General features: G+C 34.6%; 1 protein-coding gene across 4 annotated transcripts in view; it reads left to right on the forward strand.

Annotated features, from left to right (window-relative positions):
• Positions 1-22,661, forward strand: part of Uvrag (UV-resistance associated gene) — a 297,213-nt gene that overhangs the window by 140,428 nt on the left and 134,124 nt on the right. The gene's annotated exons all lie outside the window — the stretch shown is intronic.

Raw genomic sequence — 22,661 nt, forward strand, 5'->3', positions numbered from 1 at the left:
ATTTGCCAGTCAAACAAACCACCGCTGTATAGCTAAATGGTTAGCGCAGCGTGCCTACAGCGTACTGTTGATGAAGGCTTAGCACGCTTCGAAATGGATCTATCTGCGCAGGCTATGGCAGGTTGTCTGAAAAATTTTCTACTTACTATTCCAAAAACAAAATACAATTTTTCAAATTTAGAAAAATTAAAAAATAACAATAATTATCATTAGAAAAAATTATTGTTCTGGCCTTGAGCTCGAATCGAATCTTGAATCATTTATGTTAATAAACCATGAGCACTTGGGAATGTCAAACAAAGTAATTGACAATAAACAAAAATCCAGCATTATCAGTTATTTGCACCAGATGGCGCAACACTGAATAAATATAGTTGGTAAAAAGGAATAGAGTACCAAATTTGCCAGTCAAACAAACCACCGCTGTATAGCTAAATGGTTAGCGCAGCGTGCCTAAAGCGTACTAATGATGAAGGCTTAGCACCCTTAGAAATGGATCTATCTGCGCAGCTATGACAGGTTGTCTGAAAAATTTTCTACTTACTATTCCAAAAACAAAATACAATTTTTCAAATTTCGAAAAATCAAAAAATAACAATAATTATCATTAGAAAAAATTATTGTTCTGGTCTTGAGCTCGAATTAAACCTTGAATCATTTATCAATAGGCCGATAAAAAACGAAAACAATTCTTATATTTTAAATAAAATAAATAATTTGAATATAGAAATGCAGTCTGAAGATATTCGCATACTTTTACTTATTACCAAATTGAAAATTTTATAAAAAAATCTTATTGAGACTCTAGGCCTATTTGGATGTTAAATATTGATTCAGAAGAAAACCACTTAATCCCAGATGAAGTTTACTGCGGTGTTAATTTGGATATTATTCTATCAAACAACCTTTTCGAAAAAGATGACGTACACATATTTAAGAGCTGTGCTAAACAATTTTATATAAAATTTTGTAGTACTTTATTAAAGAAAGTAAATTTGAATGATAAAACTTTGTCGTGGGCTAAAAAGCTTTCAGGAGAAAGTATTTTAAGCGGTGAAACAAATATTTTTATTGTGCCTGTAGTTATGGGCTTATTTCCGAAATCTGCATTTGATAAAATAGAGAAAATTAATTCTGAATTTAGAGCTTTATCAGAGCATGAGAGCCTTAAAAAATTCAATAATTTAAATATATGCAGTTGTGGGAAGAATTAAAATCAGTTAAAAATAAATTAAATGCGCAAATGTTTTTCAATATTTATAGAAGAGTTTAAGGCATATTGTCGATTCCACAATCATCCACAAACGTAGAAAGGATATTTTCTATACAAAATTTAATTAAAACAAGTGTGTTAGAAGTTTATTTAATAATTTGGGAAAAATTTAAACAACGTGACATCAGGACGGACAAGGCGACAGCTGTTTCGATTATACCTTGTAAATCTCTTCAAAGCCTTTTCTCCCGGGAGTGGGAGTCGAACCCGCACCCCTACGATAGTTGAAATGGTTGTAAACGCATTCAGCTACGTCATGCCTGTTGTGAAGTCTTTCCCAATTGCCTTCTTTTTGCATATTTTAATCTTTTACACATTGCATACTTCGTATGCAATTATGTGTTAAAGCTATGCTTGGTACGGCGGTTTTCAAAGAAACTTTGGTTTTGTTGCTGCTTTCGTTCTATTTATAGAACTACAACGAATTAACCAATTTTGTCTGTTTGTATGATTTTTAATAATCGGGGATTGCCCATATTGCTTTTTTTAAATGTATGAAAACATTTATTTGAAGCAATTTTTTAATTTTATAATTTATTTAATAATTTGGGAAAAATTTAAACAACGTGACATCAGGACGGACAAGGCGACAGCTGTTTCGATTATACCTTGTAAATCTCTTCAAAGCCTTTTCTCCCGGGAGTGGGAGTCGAACCCGCACCCCTACGATAGTTGAAATGGTTGTAAACGCATTCAGCTACATCATGCCTGTTGTGAAGTCTTTCCCAATTGCCTTCTTTTTGCATATTTTAATCTTTTACACATTGCATACTTCGTATGCAATTATGTGTTAAAGCTATGCTTGGTACGGCGGTTTTCAAAGAAACTTTGGTTTTGTTGCTGCTTTCGTTCTATTTATAGAACTACAACGAATTAACCAATTTTGTCTGTTTGTATGATTTTTAATAATCGGGGATTGCCCATATTGCTTTTTTTAAATGTATGAAAACATTTATTTGAAGCAATTTTTTAATTTTATAATTTATTTAATAATTTGGGAAAAATTTAAACAACGTGACATCAGGACGGACAAGGCGACAGCTGTTTCGATTATACCTTGTAAATCTCTTCAAAGCCTTTTCTCCCGGGAGTGGGAGTCGAACCCGCGCCCCTACGATAGTTGAAATGGTTGTAAACGCATTCAGCTACGTCATGCCTGTTGTGAAGTCTTTCCCAATTGCCTTCTTTTTGCATATTTTAATCTTTTACACATTGCATACTTCGTATGCAATTATGTGTTAAAGCTATGCTTGGTACGGCGGTTTTCAAAGAAACTTTGGTTTTGTTGCTGCTTTCGTTCTATTTATAGAACTACAACGAATTAACCAATTTTGTCTGTTTGTATGATTTTTAATAATCGGGGATTGCCCATATTGCTTTTTTTAAATGTATGAAAACATTTATTTGAAGCAATTTTTAAATTTTATAATTTATTTAATAATTTGGGAAAAATTTTAAACAACGTGACATCAGGACGGACAAGGCGACAGCTGTTTCGATTATACCTTGTAAATCTCTTCAAAGCCTTTTCTCCCGGGAGTGGGAGTCGAACCCGCACCCCTACGATAGTTGAAATGGTTGTAAACGCATTCAGCTACGTCATGCCTGTTGTGAAGTCTTTCCCAATTGCCTTCTTTTTGCATATTTTAATCTTTTACACATTGCATACTTCGTATGCAATTATGTGTTAAAGCTATGCTTGGTACGGCGGTTTTCAAAGAAACTTTGGTTTTGTTGCTGCTTTCGTTCTATTTATAGAACTACAACGAATTAACCAATTTTGTCTGTTTGTATGATTTTTAATAATCGGGGATTGCCCATATTGCTTTTTTTAAATGTATGAAAACATTTATTTGAAGCAATTTTTTAATTTTATAATTTATTTAATAATTTGGGAAAAATTTAAACAACGTGACATCAGGACGGACAAGGCGACAGCTGTTTCGATTATACCTTGTAAATCTCTTCAAAGCCTTTTCTCCCGGGAGTGGGAGTCGAACCCGCACCCCTACGATAGTTGAAATGGTTGTAAACGCATTCAGCTACGTCATGCCTGTTGTGAAGTCTTTCCCAATTGCCTTCTTTTTGCATATTTTAATCTTTTACACATTGCATACTTCGTATGCAATTATGTGTTAAAGCTATGCTTGGTACGGCGGTTTTCAAAGAAACTTTGGTTTTGTTGCTGCTTTCGTTCTATTTATAGAACTACAACGAATTAACCAATTTTGTCTGTTTGTATGATTTTTAATAATCGGGGATTGCCCATATTGCTTTTTTTAAATGTATGAAAACATTTATTTGAAGCAATTTTTTAATTTTATAATTTATTTAATAATTTGGGAAAAATTTAAACAACGTGACATCAGGACGGACAAGGCGACAGCTGTTTCGATTATACCTTGTAAATCTCTTCAAAGCCTTTTCTCCCGGGAGTGGGAGTCGAACCCGCACCCCTACGATAGTTGAAATGGTTGTAAACGCATTCAGCTACGTCATGCCTGTTGTGAAGTCTTTCCCAATTGCCTTCTCTTTGCATATTTTAATCTTTTACACATTGCATACTTCGTATGCAATTATGTGTTAAAGCTATGCTTGGTACGGCGGTTTTCAAAGAAACTTTGGTTTTGTTGCTGCTTTCGTTCTATTTATAGAACTACAACGAATTAACCAATTTTGTCTGTTTGTATGATTTTTAATAATCGGGGATTGCCCATATTGCTTTTTTTAAATGTATGAAAACATTTATTTGAAGCAATTTTTTAATTTTATAATTTATTTAATAATTTGGGAAAAGTTTAAACAACGTGACATCAGGACGGACAAGGCGACAGCTGTTTCGATTATACCTTGTAAATCTCTCAAAGCCTTTTCTCCCGGGAGTGGGAGTCGAACCCGCACCCCTACGATAGTTGAAATGGTTGTAAACGCATTCAGCTACGTCATGCCTGTTGTGAAGTCTTTCCCAATTGCCTTCTTTTTGCATATTTTAATCTTTTACACATTGCATACTTCGTATGCAATTATGTGTTAAAGCTATGCTTGGTACGGCGGTTTTCAAAGAAACTTTGGTTTTGTTGCTGCTTTCGTTCTATTTATAGAACTACAACGAATTAACCAATTTTGTCTGTTTGTATGATTTTTAATAATCGGGGATTGCCCATATTGCTTTTTTTAAATGTATGAAAACATTTATTTGAAGCAATTTTTTAATTTTATAATTTATTTAATAATTTGGGAAAAATTTAAACAACGTGACATCAGGACGGACAAGGCGACAGCTGTTTCGATTATACCTTGTAAATCTCTTCAAAACCTTTTCTCCCGGGAGTGGGAGTCGAACCCGCACCCCTACGATAGTTGAAATGGTTGTAAACGCATTCAGCTACATCATGCCTGTTGTGAAGTCTTTCCCAATTGCCTTCTTTTTGCATATTTTAATCTTTTACACATTGCATACTTCGTATGCAATTATGTGTTAAAGCTATGCTTGGTACGGCGGTTTTCAAAGAAACTTTGGTTTTGTTGCTGCTTTCGTTCTATTTATAGAACTACAACGAATTAACCAATTTTGTCTGTTTGTATGATTTTTAATAATCGGGGATTGCCCATATTGCTTTTTTTAAATGTATGAAAACATTTATTTGAAGCAATTTTTTAATTTTATAATTTATTTAATAATTTGGGAAAAATTTAAACAACGTGACATCAGGACGGACAAGGCGACAGCTGTTTCGATTATACCTTGTAAATCTCTTCAAAGCCTTTTCTCCCGGGAGTGGGAGTCGAACCCGCACCCCTACGATAGTTGAAATGGTTGTAAACGCATTCAGCTACGTCATGCCTGTTGTGAAGTCTTTCCCAATTGCCTTCTTTTTGCATATTTTAATCTTTTACACATTGCATACTTCGTATGCAATTATGTGTTAAAGCTATGCTTGGTACGGCGGTTTTCAAAGAAACTTTGGTTTTGTTGCTGCTTTCGTTCTATTTATAGAACTACAACGAATTAACCAATTTTGTCTGTTTGTATGATTTTTAATAATCGGGGATTGCCCATATTGCTTTTTTTAAATGTATGAAAACATTTATTTGAAGCAATTTTTAAATTTTATAATTTATTTAATAATTTGGGAAAAATTTTAAACAACGTGACATCAGGACGGACAAGGCGACAGCTGTTTCGATTATACCTTGTAAATCTCTTCAAAGCCTTTTCTCCCGGGAGTGGGAGTCGAACCCGCACCCCTACGATAGTTGAAATGGTTGTAAACGCATTCAGCTACGTCATGCCTGTTGTGAAGTCTTTCCCAATTGCCTTCTTTTTGCATATTTTAATCTTTTACACATTGCATACTTCGTATGCAATTATGTGTTAAAGCTATGCTTGGTACGGCGGTTTTCAAAGAAACTTTGGTTTTGTTGCTGCTTTCGTTCTATTTATAGAATGCAACGAATTAACCAATTTTGTCTGTTTGTATGATTTTTAATAATCGGGGATTGCCCATATTGCTTTTTTTAAATGTATGAAAACATTTATTTGAAGCAATTTTTTAATTTTATAATTTATTTAATAATTTGGGAAAAATTTAAACAACGTGACATCAGGACGGACAAGGCGACAGCTGTTTCGATTATACCTTGTAAATCTCTTCAAAGCCTTTTCTCCCGGGAGTGGGAGTCGAACCCGCACCCCTACGATAGTTGAAATGGTTGTAAACGCATTCAGCTACGTCATGCCTGTTGTGAAGTCTTTCCCAATTGCCTTCTTTTTGCATATTTTAATCTTTTACACATTGCATACTTCGTATGCAATTATGTGTTAAAGCTATGCTTGGTACGGCGGTTTTCAAAGAAACTTTGGTTTTGTTGCTGCTTTCGTTCTATTTATAGAACTACAACGAATTAACCAATTTTGTCTGTTTGTATGATTTTTAATAATCGGGGATTGCCCATATTGCTTTTTTTAAATGTATGAAAACATTTATTTGAAGCAATTTTTTAATTTTATAATTTATTTAATAATTTGGGAAAAATTTAAACAACGTGACATCAGGACGGACAAGGCGACAGCTGTTTCGATTATACCTTGTAAATCTCTTCAAAGCCTTTTCTCCCGGGAGTGGGAGTCGAACCCGCACCCCTACGATAGTTGAAATGGTTGTAAACGCATTCAGCTACGTCATGCCTGTTGTGAAGTCTTTCCCAATTGCCTTCTTTTTGCATATTTTAATCTTTTACACATTGCATACTTCGTATGCAATTATGTGTTAAAGCTATGCTTGGTACGGCGGTTTTCAAAGAAACTTTGGTTTTGTTGCTGCTTTCGTTCTATTTATAGAACTACAACGAATTAACCAATTTTGTCTGTTTGTATGATTTTTAATAATCGGGGATTGCCCATATTGCTTTTTTTAAATGTATGAAAACATTTATTTGAAGCAATTTTTAAATTTTATAATTTATTTAATAATTTGGGAAAAATTTTAAACAACGTGACATCAGGACGGACAAGGCGACAGCTGTTTCGATTATACCTTGTAAATCTCTTCAAAGCCTTTTCTCCCGGGAGTGGGAGTCGAACCCGCACCCCTACGATAGTTGAAATGGTTGTAAACGCATTCAGCTACGTCATGCCTGTTGTGAAGTCTTTCCCAATTGCCTTCTTTTTGCATATTTTAATCTTTTACACATTGCATACTTCGTATGCAATTATGTGTTAAAGCTATGCTTGGTACGGCGGTTTTCAAAGAAACTTTGGTTTTGTTGCTGCTTTCGTTCTATTTATAGAACTACAACGAATTAACCAATTTTGTCTGTTTGTATGATTTTTAATAATCGGGGATTGCCCATATTGCTTTTTTTAAATGTATGAAAACATTTATTTGAAGCAATTTTTTAATTTTATAATTTATTTAATAATTTGGGAAAAATTTAAACAACGTGACATCAGGACGGACAAGGCGACAGCTGTTTCGATTATACCTTGTAAATCTCTTCAAAGCCTTTTCTCCCGGGAGTGGGAGTCGAACCCGCACCCCTACGATAGTTGAAATGGTTGTAAACGCATTCAGCTACGTCATGCCTGTTGTGAAGTCTTTCCCAATTGCCTTCTTTTTGCATATTTTAATCTTTTACACATTGCATACTTCGTATGCAATTATGTGTTAAAGCTATGCTTGGTACGGCGGTTTTCAAAGAAACTTTGGTTTTGTTGCTGCTTTCGTTCTATTTATAGAACTACAACGAATTAACCAATTTTGTCTGTTTGTATGATTTTTAATAATCGGGGATTGCCCATATTGCTTTTTTTAAATGTATGAAAACATTTATTTGAAGCAATTTTTAAATTTTATAATTTATTTAATAATTTGGGAAAAATTTTAAACAACGTGACATCAGGACGGACAAGGCGACAGCTGTTTCGATTATACCTTGTAAATCTCTTCAAAGCCTTTTCTCCCGGGAGTGGGAGTCGAACCCGCACCCCTACGATAGTTGAAATGGTTGTAAACGCATTCAGCTACGTCATGCCTGTTGTGAAGTCTTTCCCAATTGCCTTCTTTTTGCATATTTTAATCTTTTACACATTGCATACTTCGTATGCAATTATGTGTTAAAGCTATGCTTGGTACGGCGGTTTTCAAAGAAACTTTGGTTTTGTTGCTGCTTTCGTTCTATTTATAGAACTACAACGAATTAACCAATTTTGTCTGTTTGTATGATTTTTAATAATCGGGGATTGCCCATATTGCTTTTTTTAAATGTATGAAAACATTTATTTGAAGCAATTTTTTAATTTTATAATTTATTTAATAATTTGGGAAAAATTTAAACAACGTGACATCAGGACGGACAAGGCGACAGCTGTTTCGATTATACCTTGTAAATCTCTTCAAAGCCTTTTCTCCCGGGAGTGGGAGTCGAACCCGCACCCCTACGATAGTTGAAATGGTTGTAAACGCATTCAGCTACGTCATGCCTGTTGTGAAGTCTTTCCCAATTGCCTTCTTTTTGCATATTTTAATCTTTTACACATTGCATACTTCGTATGCAATTATGTGTTAAAGCTATGCTTGGTACGGCGGTTTTCAAAGAAACTTTGGTTTTGTTGCTGCTTTCGTTCTATTTATAGAACTACAACGAATTAACCAATTTTGTCTGTTTGTATGATTTTTAATAATCGGGGATTGCCCATATTGCTTTTTTTAAATGTATGAAAACATTTATTTGAAGCAATTTTTTAATTTTATAATTTATTTAATAATTTGGGAAAAATTTAAACAAAGTGACATCAGGACGGACAAGGCGACAGCTGTTTCGATTATACCTTGTAAATCTCTTCAAAGCCTTTTCTCCCGGGAGTGGGAGTCGAACCCGCACCCCTACGATAGTTGAAATGGTTGTAAACGCATTCAGCTACGTCATGCCTGTTGTGAAGTCTTTCCCAATTGCCTTCTTTTTGCATATTTTAATCTTTTACACATTGCATACTTCGTATGCAATTATGTGTTAAAGCTATGCTTGGTACGGCGGTTTTCAAAGAAACTTTGGTTTTGTTGCTGCTTTCGTTCTATTTATAGAATACAACGAATTAACCAATTTTGTCTGTTTGTATGATTTTTAATAATCGGGGATTGCCCATATTGCTTTTTTTAAATGTATGAAAACATTTATTTGAAGCAATTTTTTAATTTTATAATTTATTTAATAATTTGGGAAAAATTTTAAACAACGTGACATCAGGACGGACAAGGCGACAGCTGTTTCGATTATACCTTGTAAATCTCTTCAAAGCCTTTTCTCCCGGGAGTGGGAGTCGAACCCGCACCCCTACGATAGTTGAAATGGTTGTAAACGCATTCAGCTACGTCATGCCTGTTGTGAAGTCTTTCCCAATTGCCTTCTTTTTGCATATTTTAATCTTTTACACATTGCATACTTCGTATGCAATTATGTGTTAAAGCTATGCTTGGTACGGCGGTTTTCAAAGAAACTTTGGTTTTGTTGCTGCTTTCGTTCTATTTATAGAATACAACGAATTAACCAATTTTGTCTGTTTGTATGATTTTTAATAATCGGGGATTGCCCATATTGCTTTTTTTAAATGTATGAAAACATTTATTTGAAGCAATTTTTTAATTTTATAATTTATTTAATAATTTGGGAAAAATTTAAACAACGTGACATCAGGACGGACAAGGCGACAGCTGTTTCGATTATACCTTGTAAATCTCTTCAAAGCCTTTTCTCCCGGGAGTGGGAGTCGAACCCGCACCCCTACGATAGTTGAAATGGTTGTAAACGCATTCAGCTACGTCATGCCTGTTGTGAAGTCTTTCCCAATTGCCTTCTTTTTGCATATTTTAATCTTTTACACATTGCATACTTCGTATGCAATTATGTGTTAAAGCTATGCTTGGTACGGCGGTTTTCAAAGAAACTTTGGTTTTGTTGCTGCTTTCGTTCTATTTATAGAACTACAACGAATTAACCAATTTTGTCTGTTTGTATGATTTTTAATAATCGGGGATTGCCCATATTGCTTTTTTTAAATGTATGAAAACATTTATTTGAAGCAATTTTTTAATTTTATAATTTATTTAATAATTTGGGAAAAATTTAAACAACGTGACATCAGGACGGACAAGGCGACAGCTGTTTCGATTATACCTTGTAAATCTCTTCAAAGCCTTTTCTCCCGGGAGTGGGAGTCGAACCCGCACCCCTACGATAGTTGAAATGGTTGTAAACGCATTCAGCTACGTCATGCCTGTTGTGAAGTCTTTCCCAATTGCCTTCTTTTTGCATATTTTAATCTTTTACACATTGCATACTTCGTATGCAATTATGTGTTAAAGCTATGCTTGGTACGGCGGTTTTCAAAGAAACTTTGGTTTTGTTGCTGCTTTCGTTCTATTTATAGAACTACAACGAATTAACCAATTTTGTCTGTTTGTATGATTTTTAATAATCGGGGATTGCCCATATTGCTTTTTTTAAATGTATGAAAACATTTATTTGAAGCAATTTTTAAATTTTATAATTTATTTAATAATTTGGGAAAAATTTTAAACAACGTGACATCAGGACGGACAAGGCGACAGCTGTTTCGATTATACCTTGTAAATCTCTTCAAAGCCTTTTCTCCCGGGAGTGGGAGTCGAACCCGCACCCCTACGATAGTTGAAATGGTTGTAAACGCATTCAGCTACGTCATGCCTGTTGTGAAGTCTTTCCCAATTGCCTTCTTTTTGCATATTTTAATCTTTTACACATTGCATACTTCGTATGCAATTATGTGTTAAAGCTATGCTTGGTACGGCGGTTTTCAAAGAAACTTTGGTTTTGTTGCTGCTTTCGTTCTATTTATAGAACTACAACGAATTAACCAATTTTGTCTGTTTGTATGATTTTTAATAATCGGGGATTGCCCATATTGCTTTTTTTAAATGTATGAAAACATTTATTTGAAGCAATTTTTTAATTTTATAATTTATTTAATAATTTGGGAAAAATTTAAACAACGTGACATCAGGACGGACAAGGCGACAGCTGTTTCGATTATACCTTGTAAATCTCTTCAAAGCCTTTTCTCCCGGGAGTGGGAGTCGAACCCGCACCCCTACGATAGTTGAAATGGTTGTAAACGCATTCAGCTACGTCATGCCTGTTGTGAAGTCTTTCCCAATTGCCTTCTTTTTGCATATTTTAATCTTTTACACATTGCATACTTCGTATGCAATTATGTGTTAAAGCTATGCTTGGTACGGCGGTTTTCAAAGAAACTTTGGTTTTGTTGCTGCTTTCGTTCTATTTATAGAACTACAACGAATTAACCAATTTTGTCTGTTTGTATGATTTTTAATAATCGGGGATTGCCCATATTGCTTTTTTTAAATGTATGAAAACATTTATTTGAAGCAATTTTTTAATTTTATAATTTATTTAATAATTTGGGAAAAATTTAAACAACGTGACATCAGGACGGACAAGGCGACAGCTGTTTCGATTATACCTTGTAAATCTCTTCAAAGCCTTTTCTCCCGGGAGTGGGAGTCGAACCCGCACCCCTACGATAGTTGAAATGGTTGTAAACGCATTCAGCTACGTCATGCCTGTTGTGAAGTCTTTCCCAATTGCCTTCTTTTTGCATATTTTAATCTTTTACACATTGCATACTTCGTATGCAATTATGTGTTAAAGCTATGCTTGGTACGGCGGTTTTCAAAGAAACTTTGGTTTTGTTGCTGCTTTCGTTCTATTTATAGAACTACAACGAATTAACCAATTTTATCTGTTTGTATGATTTTTAATAATCGGGGATTGCCCATATTGCTTTTTTTAAATGTATGAAAACATTTATTTGAAGCAATTTTTAAATTTTATAATTTATTTAATAATTTGGGAAAAATTTAAACAACGTGACATCAGGACGGACAAGGCGACAGCTGTTTCGATTATACCTTGTAAATCTCTTCAAAGCCTTTTCTCCCGGGAGTGGGAGTCGAACCCGCACCCCTACGATAGTTGAAATGGTTGTAAACGCATTCAGCTACGTCATGCCTGTTGTGAAGTCTTTCCCAATTGCCTTCTTTTTGCATATTTTAATCTTTTACACATTGCATACTTCGTATGCAATTATGTGTTAAAGCTATGCTTGGTACGGCGGTTTTCAAAGAAACTTTGGTTTTGTTGCTGCTTTCGTTCTATTTATAGAACTACAACGAATTAACCAATTTTGTCTGTTTGTATGATTTTTAATAATCGGGGATTGCCCATATTGCTTTTTTTAAATGTATGAAAACATTTATTTGAAGCAATTTTTTAATTTTATAATTTATTTAATAATTTGGGAAAAATTTAAACAACGTGACATCAGGACGGACAAGGCGACAGCTGTTTCGATTATACCTTGTAAATCTCTTCAAAGCCTTTTCTCCCGGGAGTGGGAGTCGAACCCGCACCCCTACGATAGTTGAAATGGTTGTAAACGCATTCAGCTACGTCATGCCTGTTGTGAAGTCTTTCCCAATTGCCTTCTTTTTGCATATTTTAATCTTTTACACATTGCATACTTCGTATGCAATTATGTGTTAAAGCTATGCTTGGTACGGCGGTTTTCAAAGAAACTTTGGTTTTGTTGCTGCTTTCGTTCTATTTATAGAACTACAACGAATTAACCAATTTTGTCTGTTTGTATGATTTTTAATAATCGGGGATTGCCCATATTGCTTTTTTTAAATGTATGAAAACATTTATTTGAAGCAATTTTTTAATTTTATAATTTATTTAATAATTTGGGAAAAATTTAAACAACGTGACATCAGGACGGACAAGGCGACAGCTGTTTCGATTATACCTTGTAAATCTCTTCAAAGCCTTTTCTCCCGGGAGTGGGAGTCGAACCCGCACCCCTACGATAGTTGAAATGGTTGTAAACGCATTCAGCTACGTCATGCCTGTTGTGAAGTCTTTCCCAATTGCCTTCTTTTTGCATATTTTAATCTTTTACACATTGCATACTTCGTATGCAATTATGTGTTAAAGCTATGCTTGGTACGGCGGTTTTCAAAGAAACTTTGGTTTTGTTGCTGCTTTCGTTCTATTTATAGAACTACAACGAATTAACCAATTTTGTCTGTTTGTATGATTTTTAATAATCGGGGATTGCCCATATTGCTTTTTTTAAATGTATGAAAACATTTATTTGAAGCAATTTTTAAATTTTATAATTTATTTAATAATTTGGGAAAAATTTTAAACAACGTGACATCAGGACGGACAAGGCGACAGCTGTTTCGATTATACCTTGTAAATCTCTTCAAAGCCTTTTCTCCCGGGAGTGGGAGTCGAACCCGCACCCCTACGATAGTTGAAATGGTTGTAAACGCATTCAGCTACGTCATGCCTGTTGTGAAGTCTTTCCCAATTGCCTTCTTTTTGCATATTTTAATCTTTTACACATTGCATACTTCGTATGCAATTATGTGTTAAAGCTATGCTTGGTACGGCGGTTTTCAAAGAAACTTTGGTTTTGTTGCTGCTTTCGTTCTATTTATAGAACTACAACGAATTAACCAATTTTGTCTGTTTGTATGATTTTTAATAATCGGGGATTGCCCATATTGCTTTTTTTAAATGTATGAAAACATTTATTTGAAGCAATTTTTTAATTTTATAATTTATTTAATAATTTGGGAAAAATTTAAACAACGTGACATCAGGACGGACAAGGCGACAGCTGTTTCGATTATACCTTGTAAATCTCTTCAAAGCCTTTTCTCCCGGGAGTGGGAGTCGAACCCGCACCCCTACGATAGTTGAAATGGTTGTAAACGCATTCAGCTACGTCATGCCTGTTGTGAAGTCTTTCCCAATTGCCTTCTTTTTGCATATTTTAATCTTTTACACATTGCATACTTCGTATGCAATTATGTGTTAAAGCTATGCTTGGTACGGCGGTTTTCAAAGAAACTTTGGTTTTGTTGCTGCTTTCGTTCTATTTATAGAACTACAACGAATTAACCAATTTTGTCTGTTTGTATGATTTTTAATAATCGGGGATTGCCCATATTGCTTTTTTTAAATGTATGAAAACATTTATTTGAAGCAATTTTTTAATTTTATAATTTATTTAATAATTTGGGAAAAATTTAAACAACGTGACATCAGGACGGACAAGGCGACAGCTGTTTCGATTATACCTTGTAAATCTCTTCAAAGCCTTTTCTCCCGGGAGTGGGAGTCGAACCCGCACCCCTACGATAGTTGAAATGGTTGTAAACGCATTCAGCTACGTCATGCCTGTTGTGAAGTCTTTCCCAATTGCCTTCTTTTTGCATATTTTAATCTTTTACACATTGCATACTTCGTATGCAATTATGTGTTAAAGCTATGCTTGGTACGGCGGTTTTCAAAGAAACTTTGGTTTTGTTGCTGCTTTCGTTCTATTTATAGAACTACAACGAATTAACCAATTTTGTCTGTTTGTATGATTTTTAATAATCGGGGATTGCCCATATTGCTTTTTTTAAATGTATGAAAACATTTATTTGAAGCAATTTTTTAATTTTATAATTTATTTAATAATTTGGGAAAAATTTTAAACAACGTGACATCAGGACGGACAAGGCGACAGCTGTTTCGATTATACCTTGTAAATCTCTTCAAAGCCTTTTCTCCCGGGAGTGGGAGTCGAACCCGCACCCCTACGATAGTTGAAATGGTTGTAAACGCATTCAGCTACGTCATGCCTGTTGTGAAGTCTTTCCCAATTGCCTTCTTTTTGCATATTTTAATCTTTTACACATTGCATACTTCGTATGCAATTATGTGTTAAAGCTATGCTTGGTACGGCGGTTTTCAAAGAAACTTTGGTTTTGTTGCTGCTTTCGTTCTATTTATAGAACTACAACGAATTAACCAATTTTGTCTGTTTGTATGATTTTTAATAATCGGGGATTGCCCATATTGCTTTTTTTAAATGTATGAAAACATTTATTTGAAGCAATTTTTTAATTTTATAATTTATTTAATAATTTGGGAAAAATTTAAACAACGTGACATCAGGACGGACAAGGCGACAGCTGTTTCGATTATACCTTGTAAATCTCTTCAAAGCCTTTTCTCCCGGGAGTGGGAGTCGAACCCGCACCCCTACGATAGTTGAAATGGTTGTAAACGCATTCAGCTACGTCATGCCTGTTGTGAAGTCTTTCCCAATTGCCTTCTTTTTGCATATTTTAATCTTTTACACATTGCATACTTCGTATGCAATTATGTGTTAAAGCTATGCTTGGTACGGCGGTTTTCAAAGAAACTTTGGTTTTGTTGCTGCTTTCGTTCTATTTATAGAACTACAACGAATTAACCAATTTTGTCTGTTTGTATGATTTTTAATAATCGGGGATTGCCCATATTGCTTTTTTTAAATGTATGAAAACATTTATTTGAAGCAATTTTTTAATTTTATAATTTATTTAATAATTTGGGAAAAATTTAAACAACGTGACATCAGGACGGACAAGGCGACAGCTGTTTCGATTATACCTTGTAAATCTCTTCAAAGCCTTTTCTCCCGGGAGTGGGAGTCGAACCCGCACCCCTACGATAGTTGAAATGGTTGTAAACGCATTCAGCTACGTCATGCCTGTTGTGAAGTCTTTCCCAATTGCCTTCTTTTTGCATATTTTAATCTTTTACACATTGCATACTTCGTATGCAATTATGTGTTAAAGCTATGCTTGGTACGGCGGTTTTCAAAGAAACTTTGGTTTTGTTGCTGCTTTCGTTCTATTTATAGAACTACAACGAATTAACCAATTTTGTCTGTTTGTATGATTTTTAATAATCGGGGATTGCCCATATTGCTTTTTTTAAATGTATGAAAACATTTATTTGAAGCAATTTTTTAATTTTATAATTTATTTAATAATTTGGGAAAAATTTAAACAACGTGACATCAGGACGGACAAGGCGACAGCTGTTTCGATTATACCTTGTAAATCTCTTCAAAGCCTTTTCTCCCGGGAGTGGGAGTCGAACCCGCACCCCTACGATAGTTGAAATGGTTGTAAACGCATTCAGCTACGTCATGCCTGTTGTGAAGTCTTTCCCAATTGCCTTCTTTTTGCATATTTTAATCTTTTACACATTGCATACTTCGTATGCAATTATGTGTTAAAGCTATGCTTGGTACGGCGGTTTTCAAAGAAACTTTGGTTTTGTTGCTGCTTTCGTTCTATTTATAGAATACAACGAATTAACCAATTTTGTCTGTTTGTATGATTTTTAATAATCGGGGATTGCCCATATTGCTTTTTTTAAATGTATGAAAACATTTATTTGAAGCAATTTTTTAATTTTATAATTTATTTAATAATTTGGGAAAAATTTAAACAACGTGACATCAGGACGGACAAGGCGACAGCTGTTTCGATTATACCTTGTAAATCTCTTCAAAGCCTTTTCTCCCGGGAGTGGGAGTCGAACCCGCACCCCTACGATAGTTGAAATGGTTGTAAACGCATTCAGCTACGTCATGCCTGTTGTGAAGTCTTTCCCAATTGCCTTCTTTTTGCATATTTTAATCTTTTACACATTGCATACTTCGTATGCAATTATGTGTTAAAGCTATGCTTGGTACGGCGGTTTTCAAAGAAACTTTGGTTTTGTTGCTGCTTTCGTTCTATTTATAGAATACAACGAATTAACCAATTTTGTCTGTTTGTATGATTTTTAATAATCGGGGATTGCCCATATTGCTTTTTTTAAATGTATGAAAACATTTATTTGAAGCAATTTTTTAATTTTATAATTTATTTAATAATTTGGGAAAAATTTAAACAACGTGACATCAGGACGGACAAGGCGACAGCTGTTTCGATTATACCTTGTAAATCTCTTCAAAGCCTTTTCTCCCGGGAGTGGGAGTCGAACCCGCACCCCTACGATAGTTGAAATGGTTGTAAACGCATTCAGCTACGTCATGCCTGTTGTGAAGTCTTTCCCAATTGCCTTCTTTTTGCATATTTTAATCTTTTACACATTGCATACTTCGTATGCAATTATGTGTTAAAGCTATGCTTGGTACGGCGGTTTTCAAAGAAACTTTGGTTTTGTTGCTGCTTTCGTTCTATTTATAGAACTACAACGAATTAACCAATTTTGTCTGTTTGTATGATTTTTAATAATCGGGGATTGCCCATATTGCTTTTTTTAAATGTATGAAAACATTTATTTGAAGCAATTTTTTAATTTTATAATTTATTTAATAATTTGGGAAAAATTTAAACAACGTGACATCAGGACGGACAAGGCGACAGCTGTTTCGATTATACCTTGTAAATCTCTTCAAAGCCTTTTCTCCCGGGAGTGGGAGTCGAACCCGCACCCCTACGATAGTTGAAATGGTTGTAAACGCATTCAGCTACGTCATGCCTGTTGTGAAGTCTTTCCCAATTGCCTTCTTTTTGCATATTTTAATCTTTTACACATTGCATACTTCGTATGCAATTATGTGTTAAAGCTATGCTTGGTACGGCGGTTTTCAAAGAAACTTTGGTTTTGTTGCTGCTTTCGTTCTATTTATAGAACTACAACGAATTAACCAATTTTGTCTGTTTGTATGATTTTTAATAATCGGGGATTGCCCATATTGCTTTTTTTAAATGTATGAAAACATTTATTTGAAGCAATTTTTAAATTTTATAATTTATTTAATAATTTGGGAAAAATTTTAAACAACGTGACATCAGGACGGACAAGGCGACAGCTGTTTCGATTATACCTTGTAAATCTCTTCAAAGCCTTTTCTCCCGGGAGTGGGAGTCGAACCCGCACCCCTACGATAGTTGAAATGGTTGTAAACGCATTCAGCTACGTCATGCCTGTTGTGAAGTCTTTCCCAATTGCCTTCTTTTTGCATATTTTAATCTTTTACACATTGCATACTTCGTATGCAATTATGTGTTAAAGCTATGCTTGGTACGGCGGTTTTCAAAGAAACTTTGGTTTTGTTGCTGCTTTCGTTCTATTTATAGAACTACAACGAATTAACCAATTTTGTCTGTTTGTATGATTTTTAATAATCGGGGATTGCCCATATTGCTTTTTTTAAATGTATGAAAACATTTATTTGAAGCAATTTTTTAATTTTATAATTTATTTAATAATTTGGGAAAAATTTAAACAACGTGACATCAGGACGGACAAGGCGACAGCTGTTTCGATTATACCTTGTAAATCTCTTCAAAGCCTTTTCTCCCGGGAGTGGGAGTCGAACCCGCACCCCTACGATAGTTGAAATGGTTGTAAACGCATTCAGCTACGTCATGCCTGTTGTGAAGTCTTTCCCAATTGCCTTCTTTTTGCATATTTTAATCTTTTACACATTGCATACTTCGTATGCAATTATGTGTTAAAGCTATGCTTGGTACGGCGGTTTTCAAAGAAACTTTGGTTTTGTTGCTGCTTTCGTTCTATTTATAGAACTACAACGAATTAACCAATTTTGTCTGTTTGTATGATTTTTAATAATCGGGGATTGCCCATATTGCTTTTTTTAAATGTATGAAAACATTTATTTGAAGCAATTTTTTAATTTTATAATTTATTTAATAATTTGGGAAAAATTTAAACAACGTGACATCAGGACGGACAAGGCGACAGCTGTTTCGATTATACCTTGTAAATCTCTTCAAAGCCTTTTCTCCCGGGAGTGGGAGTCGAACCCGCACCCCTACGATAGTTGAAATGGTTGTAAACGCATTCAGCTACGTCATGCCTGTTGTGAAGTCTTTCCCAATTGCCTTCTTTTTGCATATTTTAATCTTTTACACATTGCATACTTCGTATGCAATTATGTGTTAAAGCTATGCTTGGTACGGCGGTTTTCAAAGAAACTTTGGTTTTGTTGCTGCTTTCGTTCTATTTATAGAACTACAACGAATTAACCAATTTTATCTGTTTGTATGATTTTTAATAATCGGGGATTGCCCATATTGCTTTTTTTAAATGTATGAAAACATTTATTTGAAGCAATTTTTAAATTTTATAATTTATTTAATAATTTGGGAAAAATTTTAAACAACGTGACATCAGGACGGACAAGGCGACAGCTGTTTCGATTATACCTTGTAAATCTCTTCAAAGCCTTTTCTCCCGGGAGTGGGAGTCGAACCCGCACCCCTACGATAGTTGAAATGGTTGTAAACGCATTCAGCTACGTCATGCCTGTTGTGAAGTCTTTCCCAATTGCCTTCTTTTTGCATATTTTAATCTTTTACACATTGCATACTTCGTATGCAATTATGTGTTAAAGCTATGCTTGGTACGGCGGTTTTCAAAGAAACTTTGGTTTTGTTGCTGCTTTCGTTCTATTTATAGAACTACAACGAATTAACCAATTTTGTCTGTTTGTATGATTTTTAATAATCGGGGATTGCCCATATTGCTTTTTTTAAATGTATGAAAACATTTATTTGAAGCAATTTTTTAATTTTATAATTTATTTAATAATTTGGGAAAAATTTAAACAACGTGACATCAGGACGGACAAGGCGACAGCTGTTTCGATTATACCTTGTAAATCTCTTCAAAGCCTTTTCTCCCGGGAGTGGGAGTCGAACCCGCACCCCTACGATAGTTGAAATGGTTGTAAACGCATTCAGCTACGTCATGCCTGTTGTGAAGTCTTTCCCAATTGCCTTCTTTTTGCATATTTTAATCTTTTACACATTGCATACTTCGTATGCAATTATGTGTTAAAGCTATGCTTGGTACGGCGGTTTTCAAAGAAACTTTGGTTTTGTTGCTGCTTTCGTTCTATTTATAGAACTACAACGAATTAACCAATTTTGTCTGTTTGTATGATTTTTAATAATCGGGGATTGCCCATATTGCTTTTTTTAAATGTATGAAAACATTTATTTGAAGCAATTTTTTAATTTTATAATTTATTTAATAATTTGGGAAAAATTTAAACAACGTGACATCAGGACGGACAAGGCGACAGCTGTTTCGATTATACCTTGTAAATCTCTTCAAAGCCTTTTCTCCCGGGAGTGGGAGTCGAACCCGCAACCCAACGATAGTTGAAATGGTTGTAAACGCATTCAGCTACGTCATGCCTGTTGTGAAGTCTTTCCCAATTGCCTTCTTTTTGCATATTTTAATCTTTTACACATTGCATACTTCGTATGCAATTATGTGTTAAAGCTATGCTTGGTACGGCGGTTTTCAAAGAAACTTTGGTTTTGTTGCTGCTTTCGTTCTATTTATAGAACTACAACGAATTAACCAATTTTGTCTGTTTGTATGATTTTTAATAATCGGGGATTGCCCATATTGCTTTTTTTAAATGTATGAAAACATTTATTTGAAGCAATTTTTAAATTTTATAATTTATTTAATAATTTGGGAAAAATTTTAAACAACGTGACATCAGGACGGACAAGGCGACAGCTGTTTCGATTATACCTTGTAAATCTCTTCAAAGCCTTTTCTCCCGGGAGTGGGAGTCGAACCCGCACCCCTACGATAGTTGAAATGGTTGTAAACGCATTCAGCTACGTCATGCCTGTTGTGAAGTCTTTCCCAATTGCCTTCTTTTTGCATATTTTAATCTTTTACACATTGCATACTTCGTATGCAATTATGTGTTAAAGCTATGCTTGGTACGGCGGTTTTCAAAGAAACTTTGGTTTTGTTGCTGCTTTCGTTCTATTTATAGAACTACAACGAATTAACCAATTTTGTCTGTTTGTATGATTTTTAATAATCGGGGATTGCCCATATTGCTTTTTTTAAATGTATGAAAACATTTATTTGAAGCAATTTTTTAATTTTATAATTTATTTAATAATTTGGGAAAAATTTAAACAACGTGACATCAGGACGGACAAGGCGACAGCTGTTTCGATTATACCTTGTAAATCTCTTCAAAGCCTTTTCTCCCGGGTGTGGGAGTCGAACCCGCACCCCTACGATAGTTGAAATGGTTGTAAACGCATTCAGCTACGTCATGCCTGTTGTGAAGTCTTTCCCAATTGCCTTCTTTTTGCATATTTTAATCTTTTACACATTGCATACTTCGTATGCAATTATGTGTTAAAGCTATGCTTGGTACGGCGGTTTTCAAAGAAACTTTGGTTTTGTTGCTGCTTTCGTTCTATTTATAGAACTACAACGAATTAACCAATTTTGTCTGTTTGTATGATTTTTAATAATCGGGGATTGCCCATATTGCTTTTTTTAAATGTATGAAAACATTTATTTGAAGCAATTTTTTAATTTTATAATTTATTTAATAATTTGGGAAAAATTTAAACAACGTGACATCAGGACGGACAAGGCGACAGCTGTTTCGATTATACCTTGTAAATCTCTTCAAAGCCTTTTCTCCCGGGAGTGGGAGTCGAACCCGCACCCCTACGATAGTTGAAATGGTTGTAAACGCATTCAGCTACGTCATGCCTGTTGTGAAGTCTTTCCCAATTGCCTTCTTTTTGCATATTTTAATCTTTTACACATTGCATACTTCGTATGCAATTATGTGTTAAAGCTATGCTTGGTACGGCGGTTTTCAAAGAAACTTTGGTTTTGTTGCTGCTTTCGTTCTATTTATAGAACTACAACGAATTAACCAATTTTGTCTGTTTGTATGATTTTTAATAATCGGGGATTGCCCATATTGCTTTTTTTAAATGTATGAAAACATTTATTTGAAGCAATTTTTAAATTTTATAATTTATTTAATAATTTGGGAAAAATTTTAAACAACGTGACATCAGGACGGACAAGGCGACAGCTGTTTCGATTATACCTTGTAAATCTCTTCAAAGCCTTTTCTCCCGGGAGTGGGAGTCGAACCCGCACCCCTACGATAGTTGAAATGGTTGTAAACGCATTCAGCTACGTCATGCCTGTTGTGAAGTCTTTCCCAATTGCCTTCTTTTTGCATATTTTAATCTTTTACACATTGCATACTTCGTATGCAATTATGTGTTAAAGCTATGCTTGGTACGGCGGTTTTCAAAGAAACTTTGGTTTTGTTGCTGCTTTCGTTCTATTTATAGAATACAACGAATTAACCAATTTTGTCTGTTTGTATGATTTTTAATAATCGGGGATTGCCCATATTGCTTTTTTTAAATGTATGAAAACATTTATTTGAAGCAATTTTTTAATTTTATAATTTATTTAATAATTTGGGAAAAATTTAAACAACGTGACATCAGGACGGACAAGGCGACAGCTGTTTCGATTATACCTTGTAAATCTCTTCAAAGCCTTTTCTCCCGGGAGTGGGAGTCGAACCCGCACCCCTACGATAGTTGAAATGGTTGTAAACGCATTCAGCTACGTCATGCCTGTTGTGAAGTCTTTCCCAATTGCCTTCTTTTTGCATATTTTAATCTTTTACACATTGCATACTTCGTATGCAATTATGTGTTAAAGCTATGCTTGGTACGGCGGTTTTCAAAGAAACTTTGGTTTTGTTGCTGCTTTCGTTCTATTTATAGAACTACAACGAATTAACCAATTTTGTCTGTTTGTATGATTTTTAATAATCGGGGATTGCCCATATTGCTTTTTTTAAATGTATGAAAACATTTATTTGAAGCAATTTTTTAATTTTATAATTTATTTAATAATTTGGGAAAAATTTAAACAACGTGACATCAGGACGGACAAGGCGACAGCTGTTTCGATTATACCTTGTAAATCTCTTCAAAGCCTTTTCTCCCGGGAGTGGGAGTCGAACCCGCACCCCTACGATAGTTGAAATGGTTGTAAACGCATTCAGCTACGTCATGCCTGTTGTGAAGTCTTTCCCAATTGCCTTCTTTTTGCATATTTTAATCTTTTACACATTGCATACTTC

The sequence above is a fragment of the Eurosta solidaginis genome, chromosome 2, assembly GCF_040869045.1.
Source record: "Eurosta solidaginis isolate ZX-2024a chromosome 2, ASM4086904v1, whole genome shotgun sequence".
Taxonomy (NCBI): Eukaryota; Metazoa; Arthropoda; class Insecta; order Diptera; family Tephritidae; genus Eurosta; species Eurosta solidaginis.